The following is a 14842-nucleotide window of genomic DNA, read 5'->3' as shown; positions in this document are numbered from 1 at the left end:
GCGGAACGCTCCCCGTCGGCCAGTCCAACCCTGGTCTTCGGCGGGAACTTCCATTTTGGATTGGTTTTTCGGCGTTTACAGGGAATTCAAAGAATATTACCGTGGAAGTTTTAAAGTCAATTGAACACGTCCTGTCCCTTCTCGTATTGGCGCGAACGTGGGCATTGGTGGTTCAATGGTAGAATTCTCACCTGCCACGTGGGAGATCCGGGTCCGATTCCCGGCCAATGCAGCCGTGCCTTTTGTGGTTAGCGGCTGGCTCCTCGGCAACATCGCCTCGTTTGTGAAGCTGACTGACGTGATTGTGACCGCCAGACACCGGGGATGTGTTTGAATGTCAGCGAGTATCCCAAACGTCGCTTTGTATCCCCGCTGTGTCTTTTTCTCGAGTACCACGCAAGGAGAATAAGCGTGGGCCTCAACGCAAATGTAAATGGGTATCCCCAATGTCAGTCTCTGATTGTAGAGTACCAGGGGTGCGACACTCTAAATTGGCCAAACAAGGGTTTTAACTCAGGCCGTGTGCTTAAGTGTGGGTCCGCGGGGTCGGATGGTGGGCCGGGTCGGGGGAGGGGTGGAGGTGGGGGGCGGGAGGGGGGTGAGCTCCAGAGGTGGGTCTGGTTCTTCAGGGGCCTCTTGAGCCCTTATGTTCCCCCGGTGTCAGTCACTGTTCCGCCAGTGTCAAATCACTGTACAACCAGGGCCACCGCTACATTGACAGTGTGACTTCACCAACTTTGACCCCGAGCATGTGCTGTGAGAGCTGGGTGTCGTGAGACATTTGCCCTGCCCTGCCAGTTGTGTCCCCCCAAGTGGCATGCCACTGTTTCCGTAGTGTAGTGGTTATCACGTTCGCCTAACACGCGAAAGGTCCCCCGTTCGAAACTGGGCGGAAACACTGCTCTTTGTTCTTGTTACTCCACACGTTTAAAGTCAAGGTCCAGGGCTTTTCAGGAAAAGACGAAGGACTGCTCAAAAGCGTCGGACTTCGAACATCGCCCGTCTTCTCCTCTCGGTGCCAATTGTCACCGCAGGGAGCTTGGACGCTGGTCCCGCTTGCAGAGCGCTCCCCGTCAGGGAATCGAACCCTGGTCTTCCGCGTGACAAGCGGAGATACTGTCCACTATACTAACGAGGACTGCCGAAGACACGTCTTGGGCTCCTTTGTCGGCATTTACAGGGAAGCCTAAGAGTTTCACAGTGGAACTCTTGCGTTACTTACACATTCACTGTCCCTCAACGACAGCAGCTTTGACTGGATCCAGTAGGAAATCATGTCACTTGGCCTTGGAAGTGTTTGCGGTGAAGTGTAAATGTTGCATTTCGCCGGGCACGTGCGCAAGAGGGCTCCTCAGCAGTTTCCGTAGTGTAGTGGTTATCACGTTCGCCTCACACGCGAAAGGTCCCCCGTTCGAAACTGGGCGGAAACACTGTTCTTTGTTCCTGGTTACGCCACGCATCAAAACTCGACTCGGGGGAATTTTCAGTAAGCTGGACCATAAGAAGGACTGCCCCGGTCCTTTTGCCCAAAGGGTTTGACTTTGAATCCTGTCCACTGCTCCCTTATGCGGTGCATTAAATGCCCGGGGCATTTTGACTCTTGTCCTGCTCGCGGAACGCTCCCCGTCGGCCAGTCCAACCCTGGTCTTCGGCGGGAACTTCCATTTTGGATTGGTTTTTCGGCGTTTACAGGGAATTCAAAGAATATTACCGTGGAAGTTTTAAAGTCAATTGAACACGTCCTGTCCCTTCTCGTATTGGCGCGAACGTGGGCATTGGTGGTTCAATGGTAGAATTCTCACCTGCCACGTGGGAGATCCGGGTCCGATTCCCGGCCAATGCAGCCGTTCCTTTTGTGGTTAGCGGCTGGCTCCTCGGCAACATCGCCTCGTTTGTGAAGCTGACTGACGTGATTGTGACCGCCAGACACCGGGGATGTGTTTGAATGTCAGCGAGTATCCCAAACGTCGCTTTGTATCCCCGCTGTGTCTTTTTCTCGAGTACCACGCAAGGAGAATAAGCGTGGGCCTCAACGCAAATGTAAATGGGTATCCCCAATGTCAGTCTCTGATTGTAGAGTACCAGGGGTGCGACACTCTAAATTGGCCAAACAAGGGTTTTAACTCAGGCCGTGTGCTTAAGTGTGGGTCCGCGGGGTCGGATGGTGGGCCGGGTCGGGGGAGGGGTGGAGGTGGGGGGCGGGAGGGGGGTGAGCTCCAGAGGTGGGTCTGGTTCTTCAGGGGCCTCTTGAGCCCTTATGTTCCCCCGGTGTCAGTCACTGTTCCGCCAGTGTCAAATCACTGTACAACCAGGGCCACCGCTACATTGACAGTGTGACTTCACCAACTTTGACCCCGAGCATGTGCTGTGAGAGCTGGGTGTCGTGAGACATTTGCCCTGCCCTGCCAGTTGTGTCCCCCCAAGTGGCATGCCACTGTTTCCGTAGTGTAGTGGTTATCACGTTCGCCTAACACGCGAAAGGTCCCCCGTTCGAAACTGGGCGGAAACACTGCTCTTTGTTCTTGTTACTCCACACGTTTAAAGTCAAGGTCCAGGGCTTTTCAGGAAAAGACGAAGGACTGCCCAAAAGCGTCGGACTTTGAACATCGCCCGTCTTCTCCTCCCGGTGCCAATTGTCACCGCAGGGAGCTTGGACGCTGGTCCCGCTTGCAGAGCGCTCCCCGTCAGGGAATCGAACCCTGGTCTTCCGCGTGACAAGCGGAGATACTGTCCACTATACTAACGAGGACTGCCGAAGACACGTCTTGGGCTCCTTTGTCGGCATTTACAGGGAAGCCTAAGAGTTTCACAGTGGAACTCTTGCGTTACTTACACATTCACTGTCCCTCAACGACAGCAGCTTTGACTGGATCCAGTAGGAAATCATGTCACTTGGCCTTGGAAGTGTTTGCGGTGAAGTGTAAATGTTGCATTTCGCCGGGCACGTGCGCAAGAGGGCTCCTCAGCAGTTTCCGTAGTGTAGTGGTTATCACGTTCGCCTCACACGCGAAAGGTCCCCCGTTCGAAACTGGGCGGAAACACTGTTCTTTGTTCCTGGTTACGCCACGCATCAAAACTCGACTCGGGGGAATTTTCAGTAAGCTGGACCATAAGAAGGACTGCCCCGGTCCTTTTGCCCAAAGGGTTTGACTTTGAATCCTGTCCACTGCTCCCTTATGCGGTGCATTAAATGCCCGGGGCATTTTGACTCTTGTCCTGCTCGCGGAACGCTCCCCGTCGGCCAGTCCAACCCTGGTCTTCGGCGGGAACTTCCATTTTGGATTGGTTTTTCGGCGTTTACAGGGAATTCAAAGAATATTACCGTGGAAGTTTTAAAGTCAATTGAACACGTCCTGTCCCTTCTCGTATTGGCGCGAACGTGGGCATTGGTGGTTCAATGGTAGAATTCTCACCTGCCACGTGGGAGATCCGGGTCCGATTCCCGGCCAATGCAGCCGTGCCTTTTGTGGTTAGCGGCTGGCTCCTCGGCAACATCGCCTCGTTTGTGAAGCTGACTGACGTGATTGTGACCGCCAGACACCGGGGATGTGTTTGAATGTCAGCGAGTATCCCAAACGTCGCTTTGTATCCCCGCTGTGTCTTTTTCTCGAGTACCACGCAAGGAGAATAAGCGTGGGCCTCAACGCAAATGTAAATGGGTATCCCCAATGTCAGTCTCTGATTGTAGAGTACCAGGGGTGCGACACTCTAAATTGGCCAAACAAGGGTTTTAACTCAGGCCGTGTGCTTAAGTGTGGGTCCGCGGGGTCGGATGGTGGGCCGGGTCGGGGGAGGGGTGGAGGTGGGGGGCGGGAGGGGGGTGAGCTCCAGAGGTGGGTCTGGTTCTTCAGGGGCCTCTTGAGCCCTTATGTTCCCCCGGTGTCAGTCACTGTTCCGCCAGTGTCAAATCACTGTACAACCAGGGCCACCGCTACATTGACAGTGTGACTTCACCAACTTTGACCCCGAGCATGTGCTGTGAGAGCTGGGTGTCGTGAGACATTTGCCCTGCCCTGCCAGTTGTGTCCCCCCAAGTGGCATGCCACTGTTTCCGTAGTGTAGTGGTTATCACGTTCGCCTAACACGCGAAAGGTCCCCCGTTCGAAACTGGGCGGAAACACTGCTCTTTGTTCTTGTTACTCCACACGTTTAAAGTCAAGGTCCAGGGCTTTTCAGGAAAAGACGAAGGACTGCTCAAAAGCGTCGGACTTCGAACATCGCCCGTCTTCTCCTCTCGGTGCCAATTGTCACCGCAGGGAGCTTGGACGCTGGTCCCGCTTGCAGAGCGCTCCCCGTCAGGGAATCGAACCCTGGTCTTCCGCGTGACAAGCGGAGATACTGTCCACTATACTAACGAGGACTGCCGAAGACACGTCTTGGGCTCCTTTGTCGGCATTTACAGGGAAGCCTAAGAGTTTCACAGTGGAACTCTTGCGTTACTTACACATTCACTGTCCCTCAACGACAGCAGCTTTGACTGGATCCAGTAGGAAATCATGTCACTTGGCCTTGGAAGTGTTTGCGGTGAAGTGTAAATGTTGCATTTCGCCGGGCACGTGCGCAAGAGGGCTCCTCAGCAGTTTCCGTAGTGTAGTGGTTATCACGTTCGCCTCACACGCGAAAGGTCCCCCGTTCGAAACTGGGCGGAAACACTGTTCTTTGTTCCTGGTTACGCCACGCATCAAAACTCGACTCGGGGGAATTTTCAGTAAGCTGGACCATAAGAAGGACTGCCCCGGTCCTTTTGCCCAAAGGGTTTGACTTTGAATCCTGTCCACTGCTCCCTTATGCGGTGCATTAAATGCCCGGGGCATTTTGACTCTTGTCCTGCTCGCGGAACGCTCCCCGTCGGCCAGTCCAACCCTGGTCTTCGGCGGGAACTTCCATTTTGGATTGGTTTTTCGGCGTTTACAGGGAATTCAAAGAATATTACCGTGGAAGTTTTAAAGTCAATTGAACACGTCCTGTCCCTTCTCGTATTGGCGCGAACGTGGGCATTGGTGGTTCAATGGTAGAATTCTCACCTGCCACGTGGGAGATCCGGGTCCGATTCCCGGCCAATGCAGCCGTTCCTTTTGTGGTTAGCGGCTGGCTCCTCGGCAACATCGCCTCGTTTGTGAAGCTGACTGACGTGATTGTGACCGCCAGACACCGGGGATGTGTTTGAATGTCAGCGAGTATCCCAAACGTCGCTTTGTATCCCCGCTGTGTCTTTTTCTCGAGTACCACGCAAGGAGAATAAGCGTGGGCCTCAACGCAAATGTAAATGGGTATCCCCAATGTCAGTCTCTGATTGTAGAGTACCAGGGGTGCGACACTCTAAATTGGCCAAACAAGGGTTTTAACTCAGGCCGTGTGCTTAAGTGTGGGTCCGCGGGGTCGGATGGTGGGCCGGGTCGGGGGAGGGGTGGAGGTGGGGGGCGGGAGGGGGGTGAGCTCCAGAGGTGGGTCTGGTTCTTCAGGGGCCTCTTGAGCCCTTATGTTCCCCCGGTGTCAGTCACTGTTCCGCCAGTGTCAAATCACTGTACAACCAGGGCCACCGCTACATTGACAGTGTGACTTCACCAACTTTGACCCCGAGCATGTGCTGTGAGAGCTCGGTGTCGTGAGACATTTGCCCTGCCCTGCCAGTTGTGTCCCCCCAAGTGGCATGCCACTGTTTCCGTAGTGTAGTGGTTATCACGTTCGCCTAACACGCGAAAGGTCCCCCGTTCGAAACTGGGCGGAAACACTGCTCTTTGTTCTTGTTACTCCACACGTTTAAAGTCAAGGTCCAGGGCTTTTCAGGAAAAGACGAAGGACTGCTCAAAAGCGTCGGACTTCGAACATCGCCCGTCTTCTCCTCTCGGTGCCAATTGTCACCGCAGGGAGCTTGGACGCTGGTCCCGCTTGCAGAGCGCTCCCCGTCAGGGAATCGAACCCTGGTCTTCCGCGTGACAAGCGGAGATACTGTCCACTATACTAACGAGGACTGCCGAAGACACGTCTTGGGCTCCTTTGTCGGCATTTACAGGGAAGCCTAAGAGTTTCACAGTGGAACTCTTGCGTTACTTACACATTCACTGTCCCTCAACGACAGCAGCTTTGACTGGATCCAGTAGGAAATCATGTCACTTGGCCTTGGAAGTGTTTGCGGTGAAGTGTAAATGTTGCATTTCGCCGGGCACGTGCGCAAGAGGGCTCCTCAGCAGTTTCCGTAGTGTAGTGGTTATCACGTTCGCCTCACACGCGAAAGGTCCCCCGTTCGAAACTGGGCGGAAACACTGTTCTTTGTTCCTGGTTACGCCACGCATCAAAACTCGACTCGGGGGAATTTTCAGTAAGCTGGACCATAAGAAGGACTGCCCCGGTCCTTTTGCCCAAAGGGTTTGACTTTGAATCCTGTCCACTGCTCCCTTATGCGGTGCATTAAATGCCCGGGGCATTTTGACTCTTGTCCTGCTCGCGGAACGCTCCCCGTCGGCCAGTCCAACCCTGGTCTTCGGCGGGAACTTCCATTTTGGATTGGTTTTTCGGCGTTTACAGGGAATTCAAAGAATATTACCGTGGAAGTTTTAAAGTCAATTGAACACGTCCTGTCCCTTCTCGTATTGGCGCGAACGTGGGCATTGGTGGTTCAATGGTAGAATTCTCACCTGCCACGTGGGAGATCCGGGTCCGATTCCCGGCCAATGCAGCCGTGCCTTTTGTGGTTAGCGGCTGGCTCCTCGGCAACATCGCCTCGTTTGTGAAGCTGACTGACGTGATTGTGACCGCCAGACACCGGGGATGTGTTTGAATGTCAGCGAGTATCCCAAACGTCGCTTTGTATCCCCGCTGTGTCTTTTTCTCGAGTACCACGCAAGGAGAATAAGCGTGGGCCTCAACGCAAATGTAAATGGGTATCCCCAATGTCAGTCTCTGATTGTAGAGTACCAGGGGTGCGACACTCTAAATTGGCCAAACAAGGGTTTTAACTCAGGCCGTGTGCTTAAGTGTGGGTCCGCGGGGTCGGATGGTGGGCCGGGTCGGGGGAGGGGTGGAGGTGGGGGGCGGGAGGGGGGTGAGCTCCAGAGGTGGGTCTGGTTCTTCAGGGGCCTCTTGAGCCCTTATGTTCCCCCGGTGTCAGTCACTGTTCCGCCAGTGTCAAATCACTGTACAACCAGGGCCACCGCTACATTGACAGTGTGACTTCACCAACTTTGACCCCGAGCATGTGCTGTGAGAGCTCGGTGTCGTGAGACATTTGCCCTGCCCTGCCAGTTGTGTCCCCCCAAGTGGCATGCCACTGTTTCCGTAGTGTAGTGGTTATCACGTTCGCCTAACACGCGAAAGGTCCCCCGTTCGAAACTGGGCGGAAACACTGCTCTTTGTTCTTGTTACTCCACACGTTTAAACTCAAGGGCCAGGGCTTTTCAGTAAACAGGAAAAGACGAAGGACTGCCCAAAAGCGTCGGACTTTGAACATCGCCCGTCTTCTCCTCCCGGTGCCAATTGTCACCGCAGGGAGCTTGGACGCTGGTCCCGCTTGCAGAGCGCTCCCCGTCAGGGAATCGAACCCTGGTCTTCCGCGTGACAAGCGGAGATACTGTCCACTATACTAACGAGGACTGCCGAAGACACGTCTTGGGCTCCTTTGTCGGCATTTACAGGGAAGCCTAAGAGTTTCACAGTGGAACTCTTGCGTTACTTACACATTCACTGTCCCTCAACGACAGCAGCTTTGACTGGATCCAGTAGGAAATCATGTCACTTGGCCTTGGAAGTGTTTGCGGTGAAGTGTAAATGTTGCATTTCGCCGGGCACGTGCGCAAGAGGGCTCCTCAGCAGTTTCCGTAGTGTAGTGGTTATCACGTTCGCCTCACACGCGAAAGGTCCCCCGTTCGAAACTGGGCGGAAACACTGTTCTTTGTTCCTGGTTACGCCACGCATCAAAACTCGACTCGGGGGAATTTTCAGTAAGCTGGACCATAAGAAGGACTGCCCCGGTCCTTTTGCCCAAAGGGTTTGACTTTGAATCCTGTCCACTGCTCCCTTATGCGGTGCATTAAATGCCCGGGGCATTTTGACTCTTGTCCTGCTCGCGGAACGCTCCCCGTCGGCCAGTCCAACCCTGGTCTTCGGCGGGAACTTCCATTTTGGATTGGTTTTTCGGCGTTTACAGGGAATTCAAAGAATATTACCGTGGAAGTTTTAAAGTCAATTGAACACGTCCTGTCCCTTCTCGTATTGGCGCGAACGTGGGCATTGGTGGTTCAATGGTAGAATTCTCACCTGCCACGTGGGAGATCCGGGTCCGATTCCCGGCCAATGCAGCCGTGCCTTTTGTGGTTAGCGGCTGGCTCCTCGGCAACATCGCCTCGTTTGTGAAGCTGACTGACGTGATTGTGACCGCCAGACACCGGGGATGTGTTTGAATGTCAGCGAGTATCCCAAACGTCGCTTTGTATCCCCGCTGTGTCTTTTTCTCGAGTACCACGCAAGGAGAATAAGCGTGGGCCTCAACGCAAATGTAAATGGGTATCCCCAATGTCAGTCTCTGATTGTAGAGTACCAGGGGTGCGACACTCTAAATTGGCCAAACAAGGGTTTTAACTCAGGCCGTGTGCTTAAGTGTGGGTCCGCGGGGTCGGATGGTGGGCCGGGTCGGGGGAGGGGTGGAGGTGGGGGGCGGGAGGGGGGTGAGCTCCAGAGGTGGGTCTGGTTCTTCAGGGGCCTCTTGAGCCCTTATGTTCCCCCGGTGTCAGTCACTGTTCCGCCAGTGTCAAATCACTGTACAACCAGGGCCACCGCTACATTGACAGTGTGACTTCACCAACTTTGACCCCGAGCATGTGCTGTGAGAGCTGGGTGTCGTGAGACATTTGCCCTGCCCTGCCAGTTGTGTCCCCCCAAGTGGCATGCCACTGTTTCCGTAGTGTAGTGGTTATCACGTTCGCCTAACACGCGAAAGGTCCCCCGTTCGAAACTGGGCGGAAACACTGCTCTTTGTTCTTGTTACTCCACACGTTTAAAGTCAAGGTCCAGGGCTTTTCAGGAAAAGACGAAGGACTGCTCAAAAGCGTCGGACTTCGAACATCGCCCGTCTTCTCCTCTCGGTGCCAATTGTCACCGCAGGGAGCTTGGACGCTGGTCCCGCTTGCAGAGCGCTCCCCGTCAGGGAATCGAACCCTGGTCTTCCGCGTGACAAGCGGAGATACTGTCCACTATACTAACGAGGACTGCCGAAGACACGTCTTGGGCTCCTTTGTCGGCATTTACAGGGAAGCCTAAGAGTTTCACAGTGGAACTCTTGCGTTACTTACACATTCACTGTCCCTCAACGACAGCAGCTTTGACTGGATCCAGTAGGAAATCATGTCACTTGGCCTTGGAAGTGTTTGCGGTGAAGTGTAAATGTTGCATTTCGCCGGGCACGTGCGCAAGAGGGCTCCTCAGCAGTTTCCGTAGTGTAGTGGTTATCACGTTCGCCTCACACGCGAAAGGTCCCCCGTTCGAAACTGGGCGGAAACACTGTTCTTTGTTCCTGGTTACGCCACGCATCAAAACTCGACTCGGGGGAATTTTCAGTAAGCTGGACCATAAGAAGGACTGCCCCGGTCCTTTTGCCCAAAGGGTTTGACTTTGAATCCTGTCCACTGCTCCCTTATGCGGTGCATTAAATGCCCGGGGCATTTTGACTCTTGTCCTGCTCGCGGAACGCTCCCCGTCGGCCAGTCCAACCCTGGTCTTCGGCGGGAACTTCCATTTTGGATTGGTTTTTCGGCGTTTACAGGGAATTCAAAGAATATTACCGTGGAAGTTTTAAAGTCAATTGAACACGTCCTGTCCCTTCTCGTATTGGCGCGAACGTGGGCATTGGTGGTTCAATGGTAGAATTCTCACCTGCCACGTGGGAGATCCGGGTCCGATTCCCGGCCAATGCAGCCGTGCCTTTTGTGGTTAGCGGCTGGCTCCTCGGCAACATCGCCTCGTTTGTGAAGCTGACTGACGTGATTGTGACCGCCAGACACCGGGGATGTGTTTGAATGTCAGCGAGTATCCCAAACGTCGCTTTGTATCCCCGCTGTGTCTTTTTCTCGAGTACCACGCAAGGAGAATAAGCGTGGGCCTCAACGCAAATGTAAATGGGTATCCCCAATGTCAGTCTCTGATTGTAGAGTACCAGGGGTGCGACACTCTAAATTGGCCAAACAAGGGTTTTAACTCAGGCCGTGTGCTTAAGTGTGGGTCCGCGGGGTCGGATGGTGGGCCGGGTCGGGGGAGGGGTGGAGGTGGGGGGCGGGAGGGGGGTGAGCTCCAGAGGTGGGTCTGGTTCTTCAGGGGCCTCTTGAGCCCTTATGTTCCCCCGGTGTCAGTCACTGTTCCGCCAGTGTCAAATCACTGTACAACCAGGGCCACCGCTACATTGACAGTGTGACTTCACCAACTTTGACCCCGAGCATGTGCTGTGAGAGCTCGGTGTCGTGAGACATTTGCCCTGCCCTGCCAGTTGTGTCCCCCCAAGTGGCATGCCACTGTTTCCGTAGTGTAGTGGTTATCACGTTCGCCTAACACGCGAAAGGTCCCCCGTTCGAAACTGGGCGGAAACACTGCTCTTTGTTCTTGTTACTCCACACGTTTAAACTCAAGGGCCAGGGCTTTTCAGTAAACAGGAAAAGACGAAGGACTGCCCAAAAGCGTCGGACTTTGAACATCGCCCGTCTTCTCCTCCCGGTGCCAATTGTCACCGCAGGGAGCTTGGACGCTGGTCCCGCTTGCAGAGCGCTCCCCGTCAGGGAATCGAACCCTGGTCTTCCGCGTGACAAGCGGAGATACTGTCCACTATACTAACGAGGACTGCCGAAGACACGTCTTGGGCTCCTTTGTCGGCATTTACAGGGAAGCCTAAGAGTTTCACAGTGGAACTCTTGCGTTACTTACACATTCACTGTCCCTCAACGACAGCAGCTTTGACTGGATCCAGTAGGAAATCATGTCACTTGGCCTTGGAAGTGTTTGCGGTGAAGTGTAAATGTTGCATTTCGCCGGGCACGTGCGCAAGAGGGCTCCTCAGCAGTTTCCGTAGTGTAGTGGTTATCACGTTCGCCTCACACGCGAAAGGTCCCCCGTTCGAAACTGGGCGGAAACACTGTTCTTTGTTCCTGGTTACGCCACGCATCAAAACTCGACTCGGGGGAATTTTCAGTAAGCTGGACCATAAGAAGGACTGCCCCGGTCCTTTTGCCCAAAGGGTTTGACTTTGAATCCTGTCCACTGCTCCCTTATGCGGTGCATTAAATGCCCGGGGCATTTTGACTCTTGTCCTGCTCGCGGAACGCTCCCCGTCGGCCAGTCCAACCCTGGTCTTCGGCGGGAACTTCCATTTTGGATTGGTTTTTCGGCGTTTACAGGGAATTCAAAGAATATTACCGTGGAAGTTTTAAAGTCAATTGAACACGTCCTGTCCCTTCTCGTATTGGCGCGAACGTGGGCATTGGTGGTTCAATGGTAGAATTCTCACCTGCCACGTGGGAGATCCGGGTCCGATTCCCGGCCAATGCAGCCGTGCCTTTTGTGGTTAGCGGCTGGCTCCTCGGCAACATCGCCTCGTTTGTGAAGCTGACTGACGTGATTGTGACCGCCAGACACCGGGGATGTGTTTGAATGTCAGCGAGTATCCCAAACGTCGCTTTGTATCCCCGCTGTGTCTTTTTCTCGAGTACCACGCAAGGAGAATAAGCGTGGGCCTCAACGCAAATGTAAATGGGTATCCCCAATGTCAGTCTCTGATTGTAGAGTACCAGGGGTGCGACACTCTAAATTGGCCAAACAAGGGTTTTAACTCAGGCCGTGTGCTTAAGTGTGGGTCCGCGGGGTCGGATGGTGGGCCGGGTCGGGGGAGGGGTGGAGGTGGGGGGCGGGAGGGGGGTGAGCTCCAGAGGTGGGTCTGGTTCTTCAGGGGCCTCTTGAGCCCTTATGTTCCCCCGGTGTCAGTCACTGTTCCGCCAGTGTCAAATCACTGTACAACCAGGGCCACCGCTACATTGACAGTGTGACTTCACCAACTTTGACCCCGAGCATGTGCTGTGAGAGCTGGGTGTCGTGAGACATTTGCCCTGCCCTGCCAGTTGTGTCCCCCCAAGTGGCATGCCACTGTTTCCGTAGTGTAGTGGTTATCACGTTCGCCTAACACGCGAAAGGTCCCCCGTTCGAAACTGGGCGGAAACACTGCTCTTTGTTCTTGTTACTCCACACGTTTAAAGTCAAGGTCCAGGGCTTTTCAGGAAAAGACGAAGGACTGCTCAAAAGCGTCGGACTTCGAACATCGCCCGTCTTCTCCTCTCGGTGCCAATTGTCACCGCAGGGAGCTTGGACGCTGGTCCCGCTTGCAGAGCGCTCCCCGTCAGGGAATCGAACCCTGGTCTTCCGCGTGACAAGCGGAGATACTGTCCACTATACTAACGAGGACTGCCGAAGACACGTCTTGGGCTCCTTTGTCGGCATTTACAGGGAAGCCTAAGAGTTTCACAGTGGAACTCTTGCGTTACTTACACATTCACTGTCCCTCAACGACAGCAGCTTTGACTGGATCCAGTAGGAAATCATGTCACTTGGCCTTGGAAGTGTTTGCGGTGAAGTGTAAATGTTGCATTTCGCCGGGCACGTGCGCAAGAGGGCTCCTCAGCAGTTTCCGTAGTGTAGTGGTTATCACGTTCGCCTCACACGCGAAAGGTCCCCCGTTCGAAACTGGGCGGAAACACTGTTCTTTGTTCCTGGTTACGCCACGCATCAAAACTCGACTCGGGGGAATTTTCAGTAAGCTGGACCATAAGAAGGACTGCCCCGGTCCTTTTGCCCAAAGGGTTTGACTTTGAATCCTGTCCACTGCTCCCTTATGCGGTGCATTAAATGCCCGGGGCATTTTGACTCTTGTCCTGCTCGCGGAACGCTCCCCGTCGGCCAGTCCAACCCTGGTCTTCGGCGGGAACTTCCATTTTGGATTGGTTTTTCGGCGTTTACAGGGAATTCAAAGAATATTACCGTGGAAGTTTTAAAGTCAATTGAACACGTCCTGTCCCTTCTCGTATTGGCGCGAACGTGGGCATTGGTGGTTCAATGGTAGAATTCTCACCTGCCACGTGGGAGATCCGGGTCCGATTCCCGGCCAATGCAGCCGTTCCTTTTGTGGTTAGCGGCTGGCTCCTCGGCAACATCGCCTCGTTTGTGAAGCTGACTGACGTGATTGTGACCGCCAGACACCGGGGATGTGTTTGAATGTCAGCGAGTATCCCAAACGTCGCTTTGTATCCCCGCTGTGTCTTTTTCTCGAGTACCACGCAAGGAGAATAAGCGTGGGCCTCAACGCAAATGTAAATGGGTATCCCCAATGTCAGTCTCTGATTGTAGAGTACCAGGGGTGCGACACTCTAAATTGGCCAAACAAGGGTTTTAACTCAGGCCGTGTGCTTAAGTGTGGGTCCGCGGGGTCGGATGGTGGGCCGGGTCGGGGGAGGGGTGGAGGTGGGGGGCGGGAGGGGGGTGAGCTCCAGAGGTGGGTCTGGTTCTTCAGGGGCCTCTTGAGCCCTTATGTTCCCCCGGTGTCAGTCACTGTTCCGCCAGTGTCAAATCACTGTACAACCAGGGCCACCGCTACATTGACAGTGTGACTTCACCAACTTTGACCCCGAGCATGTGCTGTGAGAGCTGGGTGTCGTGAGACATTTGCCCTGCCCTGCCAGTTGTGTCCCCCCAAGTGGCATGCCACTGTTTCCGTAGTGTAGTGGTTATCACGTTCGCCTAACACGCGAAAGGTCCCCCGTTCGAAACTGGGCGGAAACACTGCTCTTTGTTCTTGTTACTCCACACGTTTAAACTCAAGGGCCAGGGCTTTTCAGTAAACAGGAAAAGACGAAGGACTGCCCAAAAGCGTCGGACTTTGAACATCGCCCGTCTTCTCCTCCCGGTGCCAATTGTCACCGCAGGGAGCTTGGACGCTGGTCCCGCTTGCAGAGCGCTCCCCGTCAGGGAATCGAACCCTGGTCTTCCGCGTGACAAGCGGAGATACTGTCCACTATACTAACGAGGACTGCCGAAGACACGTCTTGGGCTCCTTTGTCGGCATTTACAGGGAAGCCTAAGAGTTTCACAGTGGAACTCTTGCGTTACTTACACATTCACTGTCCCTCAACGACAGCAGCTTTGACTGGATCCAGTAGGAAATCATGTCACTTGGCCTTGGAAGTGTTTGCGGTGAAGTGTAAATGTTGCATTTCGCCGGGCACGTGCGCAAGAGGGCTCCTCAGCAGTTTCCGTAGTGTAGTGGTTATCACGTTCGCCTCACACGCGAAAGGTCCCCCGTTCGAAACTGGGCGGAAACACTGTTCTTTGTTCCTGGTTACGCCACGCATCAAAACTCGACTCGGGGGAATTTTCAGTAAGCTGGACCATAAGAAGGACTGCCCCGGTCCTTTTGCCCAAAGGGTTTGACTTTGAATCCTGTCCACTGCTCCCTTATGCGGTGCATTAAATGCCCGGGGCATTTTGACTCTTGTCCTGCTCGCGGAACGCTCCCCGTCGGCCAGTCCAACCCTGGTCTTCGGCGGGAACTTCCATTTTGGATTGGTTTTTCGGCGTTTACAGGGAATTCAAAGAATATTACCGTGGAAGTTTTAAAGTCAATTGAACACGTCCTGTCCCTTCTCGTATTGGCGCGAACGTGGGCATTGGTGGTTCAATGGTAGAATTCTCACCTGCCACGTGGGAGATCCGGGTCCGATTCCCGGCCAATGCAGCCGTGCCTTTTGTGGTTAGCGGCTGGCTCCTCGGCAACATCGCCTCGTTTGTGAAGCTGACTGACGTGATTGTGACCGCCAGACACCGG

At 54.3% G+C, this 14842-nt stretch overlaps 37 non-coding genes across 37 annotated transcripts; 28 read left to right on the top strand and 9 right to left on the bottom strand.

The window, feature by feature from the left end:
• Positions 1-161: 161 nt before the first annotated feature.
• Positions 162-232, top strand: trnag-gcc (transfer RNA glycine (anticodon GCC)). Its single transcript has one exon. It is a non-coding gene; the product is annotated as a tRNA-Gly (tRNA).
• A 593-nt stretch (positions 233-825) lies between these two features.
• On the top strand, positions 826-898 carry trnav-aac (transfer RNA valine (anticodon AAC)). Its single transcript has one exon. It is a non-coding gene; the product is annotated as a tRNA-Val (tRNA).
• A 168-nt stretch (positions 899-1066) lies between these two features.
• On the bottom strand, positions 1067-1138 carry trnad-guc (transfer RNA aspartic acid (anticodon GUC)). The gene has a single exon. It is a non-coding gene; the product is annotated as a tRNA-Asp (tRNA).
• Positions 1139-1357: 219 nt separating this feature from the next.
• On the top strand, positions 1358-1430 carry trnav-cac (transfer RNA valine (anticodon CAC)). Its single transcript has one exon. It is a non-coding gene; the product is annotated as a tRNA-Val (tRNA).
• Positions 1431-1772: 342 nt separating this feature from the next.
• trnag-gcc (transfer RNA glycine (anticodon GCC)) lies at positions 1773-1843 on the top strand. Its single transcript has one exon. It is a non-coding gene; the product is annotated as a tRNA-Gly (tRNA).
• Positions 1844-2436: 593 nt separating this feature from the next.
• Positions 2437-2509, top strand: trnav-aac (transfer RNA valine (anticodon AAC)). The gene has a single exon. It is a non-coding gene; the product is annotated as a tRNA-Val (tRNA).
• A 168-nt stretch (positions 2510-2677) lies between these two features.
• trnad-guc (transfer RNA aspartic acid (anticodon GUC)) lies at positions 2678-2749 on the bottom strand. Its single transcript has one exon. It is a non-coding gene; the product is annotated as a tRNA-Asp (tRNA).
• Positions 2750-2968: 219 nt separating this feature from the next.
• trnav-cac (transfer RNA valine (anticodon CAC)) lies at positions 2969-3041 on the top strand. Its single transcript has one exon. It is a non-coding gene; the product is annotated as a tRNA-Val (tRNA).
• Positions 3042-3383: 342 nt separating this feature from the next.
• Positions 3384-3454, top strand: trnag-gcc (transfer RNA glycine (anticodon GCC)). Its single transcript has one exon. It is a non-coding gene; the product is annotated as a tRNA-Gly (tRNA).
• A 593-nt stretch (positions 3455-4047) lies between these two features.
• trnav-aac (transfer RNA valine (anticodon AAC)) lies at positions 4048-4120 on the top strand. The gene has a single exon. It is a non-coding gene; the product is annotated as a tRNA-Val (tRNA).
• A 168-nt stretch (positions 4121-4288) lies between these two features.
• On the bottom strand, positions 4289-4360 carry trnad-guc (transfer RNA aspartic acid (anticodon GUC)). Its single transcript has one exon. It is a non-coding gene; the product is annotated as a tRNA-Asp (tRNA).
• A 219-nt stretch (positions 4361-4579) lies between these two features.
• trnav-cac (transfer RNA valine (anticodon CAC)) lies at positions 4580-4652 on the top strand. The gene has a single exon. It is a non-coding gene; the product is annotated as a tRNA-Val (tRNA).
• Positions 4653-4994: 342 nt separating this feature from the next.
• Positions 4995-5065, top strand: trnag-gcc (transfer RNA glycine (anticodon GCC)). Its single transcript has one exon. It is a non-coding gene; the product is annotated as a tRNA-Gly (tRNA).
• A 593-nt stretch (positions 5066-5658) lies between these two features.
• Positions 5659-5731, top strand: trnav-aac (transfer RNA valine (anticodon AAC)). The gene has a single exon. It is a non-coding gene; the product is annotated as a tRNA-Val (tRNA).
• A 168-nt stretch (positions 5732-5899) lies between these two features.
• Positions 5900-5971, bottom strand: trnad-guc (transfer RNA aspartic acid (anticodon GUC)). The gene has a single exon. It is a non-coding gene; the product is annotated as a tRNA-Asp (tRNA).
• A 219-nt stretch (positions 5972-6190) lies between these two features.
• trnav-cac (transfer RNA valine (anticodon CAC)) lies at positions 6191-6263 on the top strand. The gene has a single exon. It is a non-coding gene; the product is annotated as a tRNA-Val (tRNA).
• Positions 6264-6605: 342 nt separating this feature from the next.
• On the top strand, positions 6606-6676 carry trnag-gcc (transfer RNA glycine (anticodon GCC)). Its single transcript has one exon. It is a non-coding gene; the product is annotated as a tRNA-Gly (tRNA).
• A 593-nt stretch (positions 6677-7269) lies between these two features.
• On the top strand, positions 7270-7342 carry trnav-aac (transfer RNA valine (anticodon AAC)). The gene has a single exon. It is a non-coding gene; the product is annotated as a tRNA-Val (tRNA).
• A 175-nt stretch (positions 7343-7517) lies between these two features.
• On the bottom strand, positions 7518-7589 carry trnad-guc (transfer RNA aspartic acid (anticodon GUC)). Its single transcript has one exon. It is a non-coding gene; the product is annotated as a tRNA-Asp (tRNA).
• Positions 7590-7808: 219 nt separating this feature from the next.
• trnav-cac (transfer RNA valine (anticodon CAC)) lies at positions 7809-7881 on the top strand. Its single transcript has one exon. It is a non-coding gene; the product is annotated as a tRNA-Val (tRNA).
• A 342-nt stretch (positions 7882-8223) lies between these two features.
• trnag-gcc (transfer RNA glycine (anticodon GCC)) lies at positions 8224-8294 on the top strand. The gene has a single exon. It is a non-coding gene; the product is annotated as a tRNA-Gly (tRNA).
• Positions 8295-8887: 593 nt separating this feature from the next.
• trnav-aac (transfer RNA valine (anticodon AAC)) lies at positions 8888-8960 on the top strand. Its single transcript has one exon. It is a non-coding gene; the product is annotated as a tRNA-Val (tRNA).
• Positions 8961-9128: 168 nt separating this feature from the next.
• On the bottom strand, positions 9129-9200 carry trnad-guc (transfer RNA aspartic acid (anticodon GUC)). The gene has a single exon. It is a non-coding gene; the product is annotated as a tRNA-Asp (tRNA).
• Positions 9201-9419: 219 nt separating this feature from the next.
• Positions 9420-9492, top strand: trnav-cac (transfer RNA valine (anticodon CAC)). Its single transcript has one exon. It is a non-coding gene; the product is annotated as a tRNA-Val (tRNA).
• A 342-nt stretch (positions 9493-9834) lies between these two features.
• On the top strand, positions 9835-9905 carry trnag-gcc (transfer RNA glycine (anticodon GCC)). Its single transcript has one exon. It is a non-coding gene; the product is annotated as a tRNA-Gly (tRNA).
• A 593-nt stretch (positions 9906-10498) lies between these two features.
• trnav-aac (transfer RNA valine (anticodon AAC)) lies at positions 10499-10571 on the top strand. Its single transcript has one exon. It is a non-coding gene; the product is annotated as a tRNA-Val (tRNA).
• A 175-nt stretch (positions 10572-10746) lies between these two features.
• Positions 10747-10818, bottom strand: trnad-guc (transfer RNA aspartic acid (anticodon GUC)). The gene has a single exon. It is a non-coding gene; the product is annotated as a tRNA-Asp (tRNA).
• Positions 10819-11037: 219 nt separating this feature from the next.
• trnav-cac (transfer RNA valine (anticodon CAC)) lies at positions 11038-11110 on the top strand. Its single transcript has one exon. It is a non-coding gene; the product is annotated as a tRNA-Val (tRNA).
• Positions 11111-11452: 342 nt separating this feature from the next.
• Positions 11453-11523, top strand: trnag-gcc (transfer RNA glycine (anticodon GCC)). The gene has a single exon. It is a non-coding gene; the product is annotated as a tRNA-Gly (tRNA).
• A 593-nt stretch (positions 11524-12116) lies between these two features.
• On the top strand, positions 12117-12189 carry trnav-aac (transfer RNA valine (anticodon AAC)). The gene has a single exon. It is a non-coding gene; the product is annotated as a tRNA-Val (tRNA).
• Positions 12190-12357: 168 nt separating this feature from the next.
• Positions 12358-12429, bottom strand: trnad-guc (transfer RNA aspartic acid (anticodon GUC)). Its single transcript has one exon. It is a non-coding gene; the product is annotated as a tRNA-Asp (tRNA).
• Positions 12430-12648: 219 nt separating this feature from the next.
• Positions 12649-12721, top strand: trnav-cac (transfer RNA valine (anticodon CAC)). The gene has a single exon. It is a non-coding gene; the product is annotated as a tRNA-Val (tRNA).
• Positions 12722-13063: 342 nt separating this feature from the next.
• Positions 13064-13134, top strand: trnag-gcc (transfer RNA glycine (anticodon GCC)). Its single transcript has one exon. It is a non-coding gene; the product is annotated as a tRNA-Gly (tRNA).
• Positions 13135-13727: 593 nt separating this feature from the next.
• Positions 13728-13800, top strand: trnav-aac (transfer RNA valine (anticodon AAC)). The gene has a single exon. It is a non-coding gene; the product is annotated as a tRNA-Val (tRNA).
• Positions 13801-13975: 175 nt separating this feature from the next.
• Positions 13976-14047, bottom strand: trnad-guc (transfer RNA aspartic acid (anticodon GUC)). The gene has a single exon. It is a non-coding gene; the product is annotated as a tRNA-Asp (tRNA).
• Positions 14048-14266: 219 nt separating this feature from the next.
• Positions 14267-14339, top strand: trnav-cac (transfer RNA valine (anticodon CAC)). The gene has a single exon. It is a non-coding gene; the product is annotated as a tRNA-Val (tRNA).
• A 342-nt stretch (positions 14340-14681) lies between these two features.
• trnag-gcc (transfer RNA glycine (anticodon GCC)) lies at positions 14682-14752 on the top strand. Its single transcript has one exon. It is a non-coding gene; the product is annotated as a tRNA-Gly (tRNA).
• Positions 14753-14842: the final 90 nt, after the last annotated feature.

Source organism: Clinocottus analis, unplaced genomic scaffold (genome assembly GCF_023055335.1).
Source record: "Clinocottus analis isolate CAN_PGR_092001 unplaced genomic scaffold, fCliAna1.0.p SCAF_34, whole genome shotgun sequence".
In the NCBI taxonomy this organism is placed as follows: Eukaryota; Metazoa; Chordata; class Actinopteri; order Perciformes; family Cottidae; genus Clinocottus; species Clinocottus analis.
The sequence above is the reverse complement of the archived record's forward strand: the minus strand, read 5'-3'. Positions and strand labels throughout refer to the sequence as shown.